The sequence below is a fragment of the Somniosus microcephalus genome, chromosome 20 (genome assembly GCF_052327205.1).
Source record: "Somniosus microcephalus isolate GS21.2 chromosome 20, FLI_Smic_1.0, whole genome shotgun sequence".
NCBI classification, from domain to species: domain Eukaryota; kingdom Metazoa; phylum Chordata; class Chondrichthyes; order Squaliformes; family Somniosidae; genus Somniosus; species Somniosus microcephalus.
Window position 1 is genome coordinate 29,029,344 of NC_141006.1, and position 17,567 is coordinate 29,046,910.

Below are 17,567 nucleotides of genomic sequence, written 5' to 3' on the forward strand. Positions count from 1 at the left end.
GCTCGTGCACCCGAGGGCCGATGCCCGGGTCGCGCTCACCACCGACGCCTCCGACCACGCGGTCGGGGCCGTGTTCGAGCAGTGGGTCAATGGCGCGTGGCAGCCACTTGCCTTCTACAGCCGCCAACTGCGCCCCCCGGAGGTCAAATACTCCACTTTCGACCGCGAGCTTCTCGCGCTCCACCTGTCGGTCCGCCATTTCAGGTTCCTCCTGGAAGGCCGCCCCTTCACCGCGTATGTGGACCACAAGCCACTCACATACGCGATGGCCAAGCACACCGAACCCTGGTCCGCTAGGCAGCAACGCCAGCTCGCGGCCGTGTCCGAGTTTACTACGGACATTCAGCACGTCTCCGGTAGAGACAACGTGGTCGCCGACTGCCTTTCCCGTCCCGCCGTCTGTGTGAATCACCTCGCGGTCGACTACGCACAACTAGCAGCGGACCAGCTCACGGACCCAGACCTCCTCTCGGCGGCTACCAGCCTGCCAGGGCTATGCCTAGCCAAGGTCGCGCACGGGCCCGAAACCACGGCAGTCACTTGCGACGTCTCACTCGGCCACCCCAGGCCGGTCGTCCCTGAGACCTGGCGCCGCCGCGTCTTCGACGCGCTCCACGGGGTCTCTCACCCGGGTTCCCGCACATCCGTCAAACTCCTCTCCAAGCGCTTCGTCTGGCGCGGCCTCAGCAGAGATGTTCGGACTTGGGCCACCTCCTGCCTCGCCTGCCAACGGGCTAAGGTACAGCTGCACACCAAAGCACCCCTGGGAGACTTCGAGGTACCCAGCCGCCGCTTCGACCACGTACACGTCGACATCGTCGGTCCCCTGCCGCCATCGCAAGGCCAAACTTAGCTCCTCACGATGGTCGACTGCTACACACGCTGGCCTGAGGCAGTGCCGCTGTCCTCCACCACCACAGCCGACATCGCCAGGGTGTTCGTTAACACCTGGGTTGCGAGGTTCGGCGTGCCGGCCGACATAACCTCCGACAGAGGCGCCCAGTTCGCCTCCGAACTCTGGACGGCCACAGCACGCAACCTCGGGGTGACGCTCCACCGCACCACGGCGTACCACCCGCAGGCCAACGGACTTTGTGAACGCTTCCACAGGTCACTCAAGGCCTCACTCCGCGCCGGCCTGCAGGACAGTACCTGGACTGACCGCCTGCCGTGGGTGCTACTCGGCCTACGCACCGCGGTCAAGGAAGACCTCCAGTCCTCGGCAGCGGAGTTAGTCTACGGACAACCGCTGCGCGTCCCAGGCGAATTCCTTCGGGAGCCTACCAAGCCTTGGTCGGCCGAACAGCAGCGGCTCAACTCTTTCTCTTCCGCTCAGCAGTTCGCCCCACTTCCGGTCAACCGACACGGCGAACTCGCACCTTACGTCCCGCCAAATTTACAGCAGGCGCGCTTCGTCTTCGTGCGACACGACGCGCACTGCGGGCCCCTGCGACCCCCGTACGACGGACCGTACGAGGTACTACAAACCGGGGACAAGGTCTTCAAGCTGCGACTCGGCGACAGGGTCGACACAGTCTCCATCGACCGGCTCAAACCAGCACACACAGAACCAGTGGAACAGGTCCCCATGGCCCAGCCTCCAACTAGAGGCCGTCCCCCCGGCAAGCCAGCACAGCCGGCGGCGAACCGCCCGACCCAACCAACCAGACCGGCGACCACTCAGAGCCGCTGCGGCAGAACCATTCGACCACCGTCACGACTCGTCCACTCCTCCTAAGCGGATTCTGGGGGGAGCTCTGTGGCGACACGCCACCACTGGACATAATCCGCTCACGGCGGCACAGACAGTCTAAGCAGAAGCCCCCAGCCGGGGGCCCTTTCCTCCAGCAACTTGTTTCCCGCAGGGACAGGCTGCCGGGAGCACTTCCTGTCTGGGAAGTATTTAAGTGGATGCGCGGGCTTTTCTAGTTCCTGTTTTGCCATGAGGCTGAAATAAAAAGCTGTACTGTTTCACTGGCTCTGGTCTCGACTCCCACGTTTGCCGCGGTATCTCAACAACAGCATTGTTGGACTGGTGTCTTAAGTCATCTAGAAAAGTTGAGAATTAAATTGATCTCAAATCTACACACAGAGCTAGAGATTGGATGGTCTCTATAAGTTAATGAAGTATCAAATCTTGTGCACAAATGTACCCAGGAAATGAATGTGAAAAGAGAATTTGAAAGATAGCCGTTGCTTGAAGTCATATGACAGCGGACTTTGTTGACATCACTCTGTCTGATCAATGTTCAATGTTGTTACAACTGAAGGTAACATACATGAAATGGATTTAGTACACTCTCCAATGACTATCTCCTCCCAGTGGGGGCAGGGGGGAGGTGTTTGGCATTCTATTCATCTGGTTCTCTCTATTATCTTTGTGGGGTCAGCTGGTTCATTTGAAGGGTATTTGATCTCTGCAGCTGACAGTTGTGAGTTCCAGCTTCACTTACAGGAAGTTGAGGTCATAACTAATATCGGTCCCCTGGTACTGTGGTAAGGGGTTTCAACACTGTTGGAAGGACCATCCTTTGGATGAGATGTTAACTCAAGGCTGCTTCTGCCTATCCTGGGAGAAGAGATTCCATATCACTATCACAAAGCCTACTGGCCAACTATAGCGGACAATCTTGCCAGCCCTGGTGAGGTGGGTATGGAGGCGGGACTGCCAGGAAAATGGCAGAATCTGGGGGCGGGCGCCCATCCCGCCCCCCAACCTGCCTCCATGCCATCTTCCCAGGAGGCGGGTAGCCGACCCGCACCGGGTCCCATCTCCTGGAGGCGGGAAGGGGATTACAGCCACTTAGCTGCCTGTTAACAGGTAGTTAACAAGCAGTTAAGAGGATTATCCACATTTTTCCAGGAGCGGCGTGGGCTTCCCGACGTCGGGAAACCTTGCCAGGGTCACCAAGGTGAGCAGTGGGTCTGCGGGGGTCGGAGGGGTGCAAAAGTGCGCTGTGAAGGTAAGTGATGGGTGCAAGTGTGCAGAGGTAAGTATGTGAGCTGAGAGGAAAGTGATAGAAAATGTTTACTTACCTTTGTTTCTTCCTGCAGGCTTCAATCGTTGGGGATGCGGAGAGTCTCGCATCTCACCGGCAGAGATGACAGATGGCTGCTGCATTCTCCAATGCAACAACCATCTAATTTCTGCTTAAAAAAAGAGGTTTGACGAGTCTTGAATACAAGGACTCATCGAACAACATAGAATGTCAGTGTTTGACAGCTTCACAGAGCTGGCAAACGATGACAATTCATCTGTCAAAAATGTTACGTTCTCTATAACCGACTTCCCCTTAATTGGCCTGCTAAGCCCGCTGAGCAGGCTTAACAAGGACAATCAAGGGAAAATAGCGTGGGTTGGCCAGAAGTCGATGGAGGTGGGACTGAAACCCAACAAGCAGCAGTCCCGCCCCCAATGCGCTCCCATTGACAAAATCACCCCCATAGTATCCAACACAATAGTCTGCTCAGAACTCTCTCCTGATATGCAAGGCAAATAGATGTACGATTTTAGCATTAATATGTTTATTGATACAAATATCTTCAATTTCAACTCCATGGAGAATCAGCTGACAGGAGCTTCAAGTGCTTGCAATTTACCTGCCGAGTCCTGCTGCATTGCAGTTCATTTTACTTCTTGCAACATGGCTCTTTATTCATTTTCACATATCTAAAATAGCAAAGAAGGGGACAGCATTGTCACCCTCCTCTTCCGTCCCTCTCCCTTCCCCAATCTCTATGAGAGATAGAGATCCACAACAGAACAAATTTTCCAGCACCAGAGAATAAGTGTATAGTGCTGAACCTGTGTCATGCACCACCCAGTCCTGAGGTATTAGTTGCCTGTTGAACTGTAGTCCTGTTCCATGCCTCTATGCTATGTTTGTAATGTACTAACAGCACTGTATTGTAACTAGCTCTTAGGAGCTCAATCAACGAAAAAGATACAATTATATGAAACAAATGAGTACATCATGCTTTTCACCTTTTTCGCACTTCACATCAGCAGTAGAAATTGGGTATATTTCAATGAATCAAGTGCATCATGTAAATCATTGAATACTCGTCGAACTGTAGTCTACACGTTACCATGGTCTTTAATACTTTTCACAGGCCTGGGTTCAGACTGAAGCATTTCTGTTTCATCCCATCTGTAGTATGGAACTTAACATTATGGTGGTTGTTACCCATACTCCTTAGCACAGCAATCAGCGGTACAGGGTTATAAACCAGTTCCAGGTAATCTAAGAAAGGTGAGTAGTTATCACCACTTTGTCTTGAATGGACAGATCACCACCATGAGATCATTTGCCCCATTTCTCATTAGACTATTGGGTTTCAGTAAATGCATTACCATTACGATTTTGCATAGCCCCAGAGATTGGATGCCAAACACAAGGTTTTTTTTGATCAGTTGAAGGAGAAACTTCAGTCGCTTAGAGTAGTGAAAAGAAAGAAAGAACTTGCTTTTATGTAGCAGCTTATCTGGATTTCAAAATAACTGATTGTACATGAAGCAGTTTAGGATGCCCTGAGAGACGATAAGGTACTATTTAAATCCAACTTTGTTCTATCTTCTCACATCTTTCAGCAATGTCTAAAGTGCTTCACATAGAATGAAGACTGGGACCATAATAGTGTAAAGGGCAGAGAGGGGGAAGATTTTCTGAAGTGTGTTCAGGAGAACATTCTTGGTCAGTATGTATCCGGCCCAACAGGGAAGGAGGCATTGCTGGATCTGGTCCTGGGGAATGAGGTAGGTCAAGTGGAGCAAGTGTCAGTAGGTGAACTTTTAGGGAACAGTGATCATAGTATCATAAGGTTTAGATTAGCTATGGAAAAAGACAGAGAGCAATCTAGAGTAAAAATGTTTAACTCGGGGAAGGCCAATTGCAGTGGGATGAGAATAGATCTGGCCCGGGTAAACTGGAATCAAAGATTGGCAGGCAAAACTGTAATGGAACAATGGGCTGCCTTTAAAGAGGAAATAGTTCAGGTACATTCCCACTAGGGGGAAAGGCAGGGCAACTAAAGTCAGAGCACCCTGGATGACAAAAGAGATAGAGAATATGATGAAGCAGAGAAAGAGCACATATGACAGGTTGCAAATACATCTGAGAATCAGACTATATATAGAAAGGTCAGAGGAGAAGTGAAAAAGAAAATAAAAGGGGCAGAGAGAGGGTATGAGAATAGAATGGCAGCCAACATAAAAGGTAATCCAAAGTCTTCTATTGGCTTATAAATAGTAAAAGGGTAGTAAGAGGAGGGGTGGGGCCGATTAGGGCCTAAAAAGGTGACCTATGCATGGAGGTCGAGGGTATGGTTGAGGTACTAAATGAGTATTTTGCATCTGTCTTCACCAAGGAAGTGGATGCTGCCATAGACATAGTAAAGGAGGAGGTAGAGGAGATACTTGATCAGATAAAAATTGATAAAGAGGAGGTATTAGAAAGTCTGGCTGTACTTAAAGTAGATAAGTCACCAGGAGTGGAAGAGATGTACCTAGGATGCTAAGGGAATTGAGGGAGGAAATGGCGGAGGTACTGGCCATAATATTCCAATCCTACTTAGATACAGGGGTGGTGCCAGAGGACTGGAGAATTGCAAATGTTACACCATTGTTCAAAAAAGGATGTAAAGATAAACCCAGCAACTACAGGCCAGTCAGCTTGACCTCGGTACTAGGGAAGCTTTTGGAAACAATAATCAGGGACAAAATGAACAGTCACTTGGACATGTGTGGATTAATTAAGGAAAGCCAGCACGGATTTGTTAAAGGCAAATCATGTTTAACCAACTTGATCGAGTTTTTTGATGAGGTAACAGAGAGGGTTGATGAGGGCAATGCAGTTGAGGTGGTATACATGGATTTCCAAAAGGCATTTGACAAAGTGCCACATAATAGGTGTGTCAGCAAAGTTGAAGCCCATGGAATAAAAGGGAGAGTGGCAGCATGGATACGAAATTGGCTAAGTGACAGGAAACAGGGAGTAGTGGTGAATGGTTGTTTTTCGGACTGGAGGAAGGTATACAGTGGTATTCCCCAGGGGTCGGTTTTAGGACCACTGATTTTCTTGATATATAATGACTTGGATGTGGGTGTACAGGACACAATTTCAAAATTTGCAGATGACACAAAACTTAGAAGTAAAGTGAACAGTGAGGAGGATAGTGATAGACTTCAAGAGGATATAGACAGGCTGGTGGAATGGGTGGACACGTGGCAGATGAAATTTAACGCAGAAAAATGTGCAGTGATACATTTTGGTAGAAAGAATGAGGAGAGGAAATATAAGCTAAAGGGTACAATTCTAAAGGGGGTGCATGAACAGAGAGACCTGGTGTATATGTACGCAAATCATTGAAGGAGGCAGGGCAGGTTGAGAAAGCAGTTAAAAAAGCTTATGGGATCCTGGGCTTCATGAATAGAGGTATAGAGTACAAAAACGTGGAAATTATGATGAACCTGTATAAGACACTGTTTCGGCCTCAACTGGAGTATTTTGTCCCAATTCTGGGCATTGCACTTTCGGAAGGATGTGAAGGCCTTAGAGAAGGTGCAGAAAAGATTTACGAGAATGATTCCAGGGATGAGGGACTTCAGTTACGTGGATAGACTGGAGAAGCGGGAGTTGTTCTCCTTGGACCAGAGAAGATTGAGACGAGATTTGGTAGAGGTGTTCAAAATCATGAGGGGTCTGGACAGAGTAGATAGAGAGAAACTGTTCCCATTGGCAGAAGGGGCGAGAACCACAGGACACAGATTTAAGGTGATTGGCTAAAAAACCAAAGGTGACGTAAGAAAAAACTTTTTTACGCAGTGAGTGGTTAGAATCTGGAATGCACTGCCTGAAAGGGTGGTGGAGGCAGATTCAATCACGGCTTTCAAAAGGGAATTGGATAAGTACCTGAAGGAAAAAAATTGCAGGGCTACGGGGAAAGGGTGGGGGAGTGGGACTAGCTGAAGTGTTCTTGCAGAGAGCCGGCACGGGCTCGACGGGCAGAATGGCCTTCTGTGCTGTAACCATTCTATGATTCTATGAATTACTTTGAAGTTCAGTCATTGCTGTTATGTAGGTGAGCCTGGTAGCCATTTTGCACACAGCAATGTTCCATAATCAGCTAAGAGATGAATGAGCAGCTAGTCTGTTGCTGTTGATGTGGGATGAATATTGGCTAGGAGAACGTCCCGCTCTTCTTTGAATGGCTTGAGTTGCTTGCCCATCATCCACCATAAATGAGTGGGATAATCGAAATGGTGCTATATTTGCATAGAGTGACATTTCATTTATTGTTCAAAGGGCAAAATATCTCTTACCATATGCCTATTGCCCTATGATTTGTTTTGTTTTCATCATTCTGCTCCTGAAGGAAGCACCTTATGATGTGTGGCAATGACAACACTTTGGGACTTCACCCAGGTGACCATTCTTCACACAGGAGATTGAATGGTAAGTCTTATTAAACCATTTGAATGTGACGTGACAGCCAAGCCCACTCAGCATCCACACACCACTTACGTCCAGCAAAGCTAACTGAACAGCTATCGAGAACAGGAATTCTGCCTGATTTCTTCTCTCTTCCCACCGTACCCCTCTAGCACCCAACCACTCACACACCTCCACTTCAAGCCCAAGTGAGATCAATTGTAGCAGCTAACTCAGCATGATTGACTAGAAAAGCTGGGGTTGATCTCCTTGGAGCAGAATAGAGGTGTTTAAAATCAGGAAGGGTTTAGAGAGAGTAAATGAAGATAAACTGTTTCCAATGGCTGGAGGGTCGATAACCAGAGGGCACAGATTTAAGGTGATTGGCAAAAGAACCAGAGGCGACATGAGGAAAAACCTTTTTACGCAGCGAGTGGTTAGGATTTGGAATGCACTGCCCGATAAGGTGGTGGATACAGATTCAATAGTAGCCTTCAAAAGGGAATTAGATAAATACCTGAAGGAGAAAAAATTGCAGGGCTATGAGGAAAGAGCGGGGGAGTGGGACTAACTGGATTGCTCTTCAAAGGAGCCACTGCAAACTCGATGGGCCAAATGGCCTCCTTCTGTGTTGTACTATTCTATGATTCTATGACATGCCAATCTGTTCTCTGTGGTTGACTGCTGCTATGTTAAAAATCTGCTAGGATATGTGATCCAAGGAAGTAATTGTATTTTATAGCTATGTATAATATACTACATGTTGCTTATTCTGCACACTCCTTGTACACATTAACCTTACTTTCTTTGTCACTATCTTTCTATAATGCTTGATATGTCAATATTTATACCTGTCAACATTTCACTGTTACTCTTTGTTGGCTGGCTTGATGTAAATCAACAGCAACTCAGAACTGAGAAGATACAAATCAAAAGCAAGGTAAGAAGCTTAGAAAACTGCCCATGAGAAACTCCTGAGGACTAATGAAAAGAACCAATCCTGAATGAGCAGTGAGGAGAACCTACAAATAAAATAGAATAAAAATCTAAACATGCAATTGTAAGTCTAACTAACATGGCACACCACGAGATGCCCCACTCTAGCAAAATTTGGCCCAATATGTTCTGCCTCGCCACAAGCAACTCCATAGGAGGTTGGCTAATAATGTAGAAAGCCCTGAGGTTAGTCATTTTATTTTAAGTTTAGCCATTTTGGTTTGTTTCTTCTCTTATTATCATTTAGGTCTATCTGCAGCAAAACAGTGTCACAAGAGGTTATGATGAGATTAATATCCAGTAGTTTTTATAAAGTGCCCTTCACATGACATGAAAAGACATTGAGATATAGATATATCTTATCAATGCTCTTCATATGACGCCAAAGGGAAGTTGAGTTCTGTTAACAGGGTATTCTGTACACATCACCAAGAGGACACTTGGGCAGCATGTTCCTGAAGAGAATAATCTAATTGAAAGGTTCAGATGACACAAATGAATGAGTAGCTTTGAGGGGCTTGTTCAACTGAACCTCAAGTTTGGATTACTGTTTTCTCTAACCATCCAATAGACTTTACATTTTTTTTAAATTAAAGAGAAATTATTTTTTAAGTACATTAGCTGTTACTTTTGGGATTTTATTTCAACAAATATCCCTCACAGGTTATGGGGGTGGGGGAGAAGGAATAAGGGACTACGACATAAGGACCCCAAAGGACACCTAGAACAGGTGTGATGTAAGAATCCTCACAGTACATGGAAGGGAGGGAATATGACATAATGGGGGAAAAATTGGGTATCGCCCATTTTGGGGCGCTAATACCGGCCGGGTGCAATGTTTAGCGCCCGGCGCTAATTATCGCCTCCGACTGCAAAATTCACCTCCATCGCCCCTGGAGGTGAGTTGAGCGCTAAATCAGGCGCTACACACCTCTCTTAAGGCGCAAATGTCAGGGAGCGAGGCGTTACCTCAGAACGCTACCGAAGCTCAGGCGATGCTCGTTACCATGGATGCCAGACAGACTGGCGCCATCCAGTTCTTAAAGGGGAGGGGCCATCTTGCTGGCCAACCACACCCTGCTCATTGCAACCTTGAATCTCGGCCTGGAGAGACCTCTAAAGCAATTGTGTTGGAAACACTAATGGATAGGCCCAGGGAAAGGGCTCGGTGCTTAGGAACCTCAAAAGTGGTGCTGAGGGCCAAAACTCTTTAGGACAGCGTTAAATCTCTCCAGACGTATCGCTCCCTCTCAACCTGCGTGTACCAGAAATTTTGCCGACAAGAAAAGGCAGGAAGCGCCCACCTTTAATAGCGCTCCCCCAGCCCCTTCCCAACTTGAAAACGTTCCCCTCTACCTGTCATTCCTAGCGGCAGGTGCTAAGGCGACTCAATATCTGGTCCGAGGCGTTGCACGCTCAACTGACGTTATGATCTGCGGGTGCAGGAGATCGTGGCGGTAGTGTTTAGCGCCACCGCAAAACGACTGGTTAATTTCGCGAGGGGTGCTAAAATCGCTGCACTCGGGCACTAAGTTCCTAGTACCCCATTAGCGCCCCCCCGGAAGCACTAACAGGAGGCGCTAACCAACTGAATTTTTCCCCTAAGAATCCTACAAAACTGCCTGAAAAGGTGGTGGAAGCAGATTCATTAGTAACTTTCAAAAGGGAACTGGATAATACCTGAAGGGGAAAAATTGCAGGGCTATGGGGAAGAGCATGGAAGTGGGACTAATTGGATCGCTCTTTCAAAGAGCTGGCACAGGCACGATGGGCCAAAAAGCCGCCTTCTGTGTTGTAAGGCCTCTAGAGTGGCTGTGGCATGTGGCCCCCTCAGAGAACATTGAGCTATTCTGCAGGATATAAGGGTATGATGATACACCTTACAGAATATTACTCTGGGGGTAAGATCACAGGGCATCAGGTTGTGATGAAAACTTGATGAGCTGAAGAATTATTTTGGACAGCCAATTTCAAAATTACACCCTACCTTATCATATTACATCGACCCTTACTGCTTGCAGTGCATTATATGTAATATGTTGTAAGCTGCTGATCTGTTCTCATGACGAGATGATTGTGATTTCGCCTTACATTTTTTTCTTGGCTGTTATGGCTGCCTATGCCAAACATTTCCACGTTAAACAGAAGCTCAGATAGTTAGGATTTATAGCAGCAATAAGTCAATAAATGGCTAAACAAAAGCTGCCATTAAAAGTGATATCGATACCTCGGAAGGCAAAATACTGTGGCAATGTTACTGCAGTGTTGTTTACAATGACTTATGGCTGTTACTGGAATCTGATTCAAAACCATCCTGATCTCACTGTGTGCAATACATTAAGAGTAAATGCAATGATATTATCCTTGGACACAAAAATTTATGCTCCCTAGTTGACCTAAAACAATCGTTCATTGAATTAGCTCAGGAGCCGCCATCAATAACTTCTGCTACAAGCCCAAGCACCCCAATAAATTGATGTATGGGCTTACAGGAGTTGAAATCTGTGGCACCATGCCAAGTCGTCTATGTTCTCTTCATCACTCTGACTTGTGCGCGACTGGATGCTTAGGTCTAATACTTTCAATAGCGGCTTCAAAGAGTAAATCTAAATTGATTCTGCCATTCAGGCTGAACTAGTTCCATTTCTGGGTCAATGTATTTTGCACTATGTTTATAAAAGGAGTGCTGCATAATGCTCCCTACTTTAAATGAGCTGTGAATTTGCATACATGGACAATATGTTCTGATGTTCCAGCCCACAGCAGTGACTGAACTACTAAGGCTAACCGGTAAAACAAGGGCATGATTATTTGTACTTTCCTATAACATTAGCCACAAAAAAAACCACCTTAAGTTTTAAACCTTATTTCACTGTTCAGTTTACCACGGAATTGAAATAAACAGTGATGCAAATGAAAAGGAGTGCAAAATTGCAGATGTCTGAATTGGCTAATTATTGAACCAAATTATAGCTTTTACTAATAACCAGTGAAACTTATCTCACTAGGATGTAGTGTCATAGGGGAGGAAGGTTCATTTCAAAAGTGGAACGTTTTATTCGCATACCCACATAAAATTGCCTGGGCTGCCGCATTGTGATGCTTCTCCAGTTGGAGGTGACATGGATGGGTAGGATAATTGCTTACACTCCCACCGATGCAGAAGGTTCATCTTCTCAGTCAAGTGAGTAACAGGCTAAATGCATCCGCATAACAAGGGAGAGAGAATTGCCTGACCCACTCAGTCCCACAAGCTTATGAATGCTGCGAAACATTGGCCCAGAATTTGCTGGGAAATTAAGGGTGCGTTTGATGCGCACGCTGTCATTCTTGTATAAGTCACCCAGCAATTTGTGGTGAGCCAGCGATACGCCGTGAGTTGCGAATCGCCACAAATTGCTGGACGATTTGCGCCGCCCATCCGTTAGCCTCACAAAAACAGGAGCTCGCCGTCAACCTCCCCCTGAGTTTCAAGAGAATGCATCATTTATGCTGTTAAAACAAATTAAACTCACTGCAGAAAGCTAAGGCTGGTACTTAACAACATAAAAGGACCCTTTTAATGAGGAGCTTTATGTTCCTGCAATGCCACTCAACCTGTCCAGCCCTAAAGGGAGCAATTGAAACTAATTCCTACAGGTAGTAAATTGTTCCTAGAGATTTAAAAAAGTAAGGGGGAAAAATTGAGTCGCGTCCCCTCTGGGGCGCTAACTTCCCCGGGGTGCTACTTTTAGCGCCCCGGAAAAATTAGTGCCCCCGCAACCGAAATTGAGTGGTAGCACCCCAGGAGGAAAGTGGGGCGCTACTGGAAGCACCCCGCCTCCTCCTTGGGGCGCTGCGAGGGAATATCGCGGTGCTCCATGCCGCGGTATTGCAGGCCTTCCTCCCCTTCTTAAAGGGGAGGGGTTTTGCACTGCACGACCTGGGGCCCAGCTGGGGCGCAGCCAGCACTTCATGGGGGGGGGCGGGTCAGGAGGCCGGGGACGGCAGCAGAGACAGGTGCTGGCAGGCGGCCATCAACATAAATGGCCGCCCGGCACCTCGTCTTTGAATAGCGCCGTCCCGGCTGTATGTAGGTCCCCCTGACCCCGTCGGACATAGTGTCTGGCAGTAAGTCGGGGTGCTACCGAAGAACGCAGCCGGGGCACTGTGCATGGCGATGACAGGAGGCGCAAAGCAACCGAATTTCTCCCCCAAAGATTTTTTCTTTTTTTTCTTACTAATCCTTTCTGTCTCTTTCCCTCCTGCACCCTCACCCCCTGACAACCCCCCCCCCCCCACCCCCGTCTCTATTAATCCAATCTTTCTTCACCTCTCTTTGGGCTGGATTTTCCCACACATCGGCGGGTCCGTGGCGGGCGACGTCGGTGGTGGGTTCCGGCCTCGCAGCTGTCTCCCACCCACTCTGTAAAATGATTTTCCCCTGATTGGGCTTGTTAAGCCCACCCAGCACATTTCCCAGTCAATTAGAGGAAGCGGGTCTGATGACATCATTTGATGACGCATCATCAGCTGGTTTCCTTAAAGGGACCATGCGCAAACTTACTTTGACATTTGTGCTGTCAGTGTTCTACAGCTTTGAGGTGCTGCAAACACTGACAAGCATGGCACAAAGGTGCAGGGCTGCACCCAGGCTCTCCCATGACTCCCTCCATATGCTTTTGGGGGGAGGCACAGCAAGCAGGGAGGTTCTTTTCCCTTCCAATGGGCGGAAAAAACCTCACCAGGAGATCAACGCAGCCTGGTTGCACATTGCACAGGAGGGCACAAGCAGGGATGTCATCAGGAGCACCAGGCTGCAGTGGCACAAACCTTTCAATGATCTCAGTGGATCACAAAGCATTACTGCAAAACCACACTCAACCTCGTCCTGCTGTGCTACTCATCACATCCCCATCACTCTGCCTTCCCTACCCTACTCCTGCACATCCTTACTCAGACCAACTTACCTTGCACCTCCACCCATCCCTCTCTATCTATATTATCACTTCCTCATCTCACTAGCCATCCCTCATACTCACCCTCATCCTACTGCAAGCATACCAACTAACAACATACAAGGGTAGGCACTTGTGTGGTTTAGCCAATGTTCATGTGAAGTTTCTGTTAATGCGCTGTCAAACATTGAAACTTTGATTATGAACACTTTCCGTTCTTGGACAGATTTGTGTGCGCCTTTGGAAGTGGTTTAGTGAGTTGCAATGATTGGTGAGACATAACGGTAACCCCACAATGGTGGTGAGTGTGAAAGAAATGGCTTGGGCAATGTAGGGTTGCTTTATGGTGTTGTTCTGGGGTAGTGCCAGCCTAGCGCATCATGTGGCAGCCAGGGTGTACAGCACCAAGTGAAGTAGATCTGGCTATTGTGTGGCCATCCCTGGCCTCCCGCACAGCAATGTGGTCTGGTGCTAATGCCCTGTGTCCTGTGCAGCATCAGTTGATTGTGGAAAAGGTTGGTGTTGTTGTTGGTGCTGCTGGTGTGCCTGGTTCTGCTGGTGTTGGGGCTGATTGGTCCTCAGAATCCCAACACAATGTGAGATAGTATAAAGGGTGCCGATGCTGATGGAATAGATGGCAGGTGAAGTAGAGATGACAGAAGTGATCTGTAAATGTTGGGAGAGGTAATTAGGTCAGACTGGATGGAGACTTGTGTAGAGACCTGCAGCATTGTGAATCTGTAGTGGAAATGCAGTTTAGAGAAGCTAGTGGTTAAGGGAAGATATCTGATTCAGCTGGGAGTTTTGACTTGATATTTGAAGCTGTCAACTCATCAGTTGAAACAATAGCAAGTCACCTCCTGCCTCAGCTTCACTGATGAGGTCTAGGAACAGCGGGAACAGGTGGGTCACCTGTCAAAATCAAAAAGCTGGGAAAAAAGCATTGTTAAGTGGTTGTAAACAAGCCAGTAATGATTTCAATTGCCTCCCCCACCACTGTGCTGGCAGACCCGACATTTGGGAAAGGCGTGTGGCAGCGGGTTGATAGCGGGGTCCCGAGCCGCTGTCAAAAAAAATGGCCAGCCACCAATCGTGCCTGCTGACCACCTGGAAAATGTTGCCCTTCATTTCTCTGTCTGTGTCTAATTTGAATCCAGTTCCCGCTATTCCCTTTTCCGTCATTCCTCTGTTTCTTTCTATCCAACACAGATCCTGTGAAACACAATCCAACACAGACTCCAGAAGATGATCCAGCACAGACCCTGTGAAACACAATCCAACACAGACTCCAGAACTTGATCCGGCACAGACCCTGTGAAACACAATCCAACACAGACTCCAGAACATGATCCGGCACAGACCCTGTGAAACACAATCCAACACAGACTCCAGAACATGATCCGGCACAGACCCTGTGAAACACAATCCAACACAGACTCCAGAACATGATCCGGCACAGACCCTGTGAAACACAATCCAACACAGACTCCAGAACATGATCCGGCACAGACCCTGTGAAACACAATCCAACACAGACTCCAGAACATGATCCGGCACAGACCCTGTGAAACACAATCCAACACAGACTCCAGAACATGATCCGGCACAGACCCTGTGAAACACAATCCAACACAGACTCCAGAACACGATCCGGCACAGACCCTGTGAAATACAATCCAACACAGACTCCAGAACACGATCCGGCACAGACCCTGTGAAACACAATCCAACACAGACTCCAGAACATGATCCGGCACAGACCCTGTGAAACACAATCCAACACAGACTCCAGAACATGATCCGGCACAGACCCTGTGAAACACAATCCAACACAGACTCCAGAACATGATCCGGCACAGACCCTGTGAAACACAATCCAACACAGACTCCAGAACACGATCCGGCACAGACCCTGTGAAACACAATCCAACACAGACTCCAGAACATGATCCGGCACAGACCCTGTGAAACACAATCCAACACAGACTCCAGAACATGATCCGGCACAGACCCTGTGAAACACAATCCAACACAGACTCCAGAACATGATCCGGCACAGACCCTGTGAAACACAATCCAACACAGACTCCAGAACATGATCCGGCACAGACCCTGTGAAACACAATCCAACACAGACTCCAGAACATGATCCAGCACAGACCCTGTGAAACACAATCCAACACAGACTCCAGAACATGATCCAGCACAGACCCTGTGAAATACAATCCAACACAGACTCCAGAACATGATCCGGCACAGACCCTGTGAAACACAATCCAACACAGACTCCAGAACATGATCCGGCACAGACCCTGTGAAACACAATCCAACACATCCTTTTAGTCCAAGAATGTTCCTTTCACTCCTCCTTTTGCTTTCGGGTGTCCAGCCTTAATTCCATGTGCCTTTTATGTGTAGCTTTGTTATATATTTAATTTAATTTTAATTATTATTTGGCCTGTAAGTGTCAAATGCTTTATTTAGTTTCAAAATTGATCTAATGTAATCTCCTTATTCATGCATTAAAATGCAGCCTTTGGTACACTCCCTGTTACTGGAACACACTTGATCTGTACCCTTTCCATCTCCTTAAATATTTTCCCTTGCTGATCTGTTGCCAGTTTTGCTGGCCCATTTAATCTGGGCACGTTATCTTTTTTATCCCATGGTGATTTGTTTCTTACTCCAATCAAGTAGATTGTCGTCACGGTCTTGTTACTTTCTATTCTTACACTGATCCTAATTATGTTGTGGTTACAAATATATCCTGCTTTTAAATTGCCTAATTGCTCTGCTGCATTATCCCAGAACCAGATCAGGAAGTGCTTCCATCCTTGTTTGAGTAGCGACATGTGGATTGAGAAAACTGTTCTGAACACACTGCAAACAAACTTCCCTTTTCTCACCACAAACAATTTCCCTACCCCAGACTATTTTTGGATCATTAAAATTTCCAATATTAGAGTTTCTTTTTTAATGCACTTCTCTTTGATTTGGTTATAAATTTCATCATCAATTTCCTTTGCACCATGTAAAAACAAAAAGCCATCTGTCTGACTGTTTTGGTGGTTACGGTGGATATTAAAGATCCACTGGCACTATTCCAAAAAGAGCAGGTAGTGATTCCATTAGCTTAGCCAACATTTTTCTTTCAACCTGTACTATCAAAATGGGCTCTTACTGCTCTTTGTGGGATCTTGCTGTGTGCAAAATGGCTGCCACATTTGCCAACATATATGCTTTTCAAAGCAATTCGTTTCATATGAAGCACTTCGAGACAGTTCTGAAAGGGGTTATAAAGCGCGACATAAATCCAAGTCTTTTTTATTCAGCAGAGCCCAAGGAGAAAGCTGCCTATTTGCCTGTCAGCTGGGTAACAGTGCATGGCATTGTAAAGATGGGAGGAACAAAAACTTAAATCACGAAAGTTTTTCACCACCATTCCTTCTCCTTCCATTCTGGGTAGTATGAAACCATTGTGTTCTGAATAACTTTTTTACAACAATCTGATGCATTAGTAAAGCATTTAAATCTCAGCATCGGAAATCCATGGCTTCAGGTTTTTTCTTTGATCTGTGTAAAGGCAGCTTGACATGGGAAGAAGTAAATCTATTAAACCGTAAAACGTGGTAACCAATCCGTCAGTTGTTTTCCTTCCATCAGTTAGTGTTGAAATTAAATTGACACCTACGCATTATTAGATTAAAACCAGCTTAATAAGGAAAGAAAAACAGTTTATCCTCTGAGGAATACCTCTGAATATCTGAGAATGATTTATAAAGCTTTTCTTAGTGATTTTTTCTTTAACAGTTTGCAACAGACAGACAGACAACTTACCCTGGCATCCTACAGATGAGGGACAATAGAATAGGCCGACTACACATTGGTTGACTAAGATTTGTATGCCATTTTATGTAAAAATAAATAAAAAAATTGCAGAAATAAATTACACTGTCAGATACCACAACTCACACATATATTATTCCAAATCCAGTGAGATTAATTTGTGCATTGTTCATATACATAACTGATACTGTGCAAGCTAATGTCACCCTCACATGCTGAGACAGCACTAGGCAGTCCTGGTGGGACACTACTGATATTTTAGCATTCTAAGCAATAAGACAATTATTTTGTACACTAAAAAAAAAGCAGCTCAAATTTCTCGGCTCTTTCAATGAATTGTTATGAAGGGTGTTAGTGA

General features: G+C 46.7%; 1 protein-coding gene across 1 annotated transcript in view; it reads right to left on the reverse strand.

The window, feature by feature from the left end:
• The window catches only part of LOC147103101 (glutamate receptor ionotropic, kainate 3-like), a 582,747-nt gene that overhangs the window by 33,739 nt on the left and 531,441 nt on the right, over positions 1 to 17,567 (reverse strand). The gene's annotated exons all lie outside the window — the stretch shown is intronic.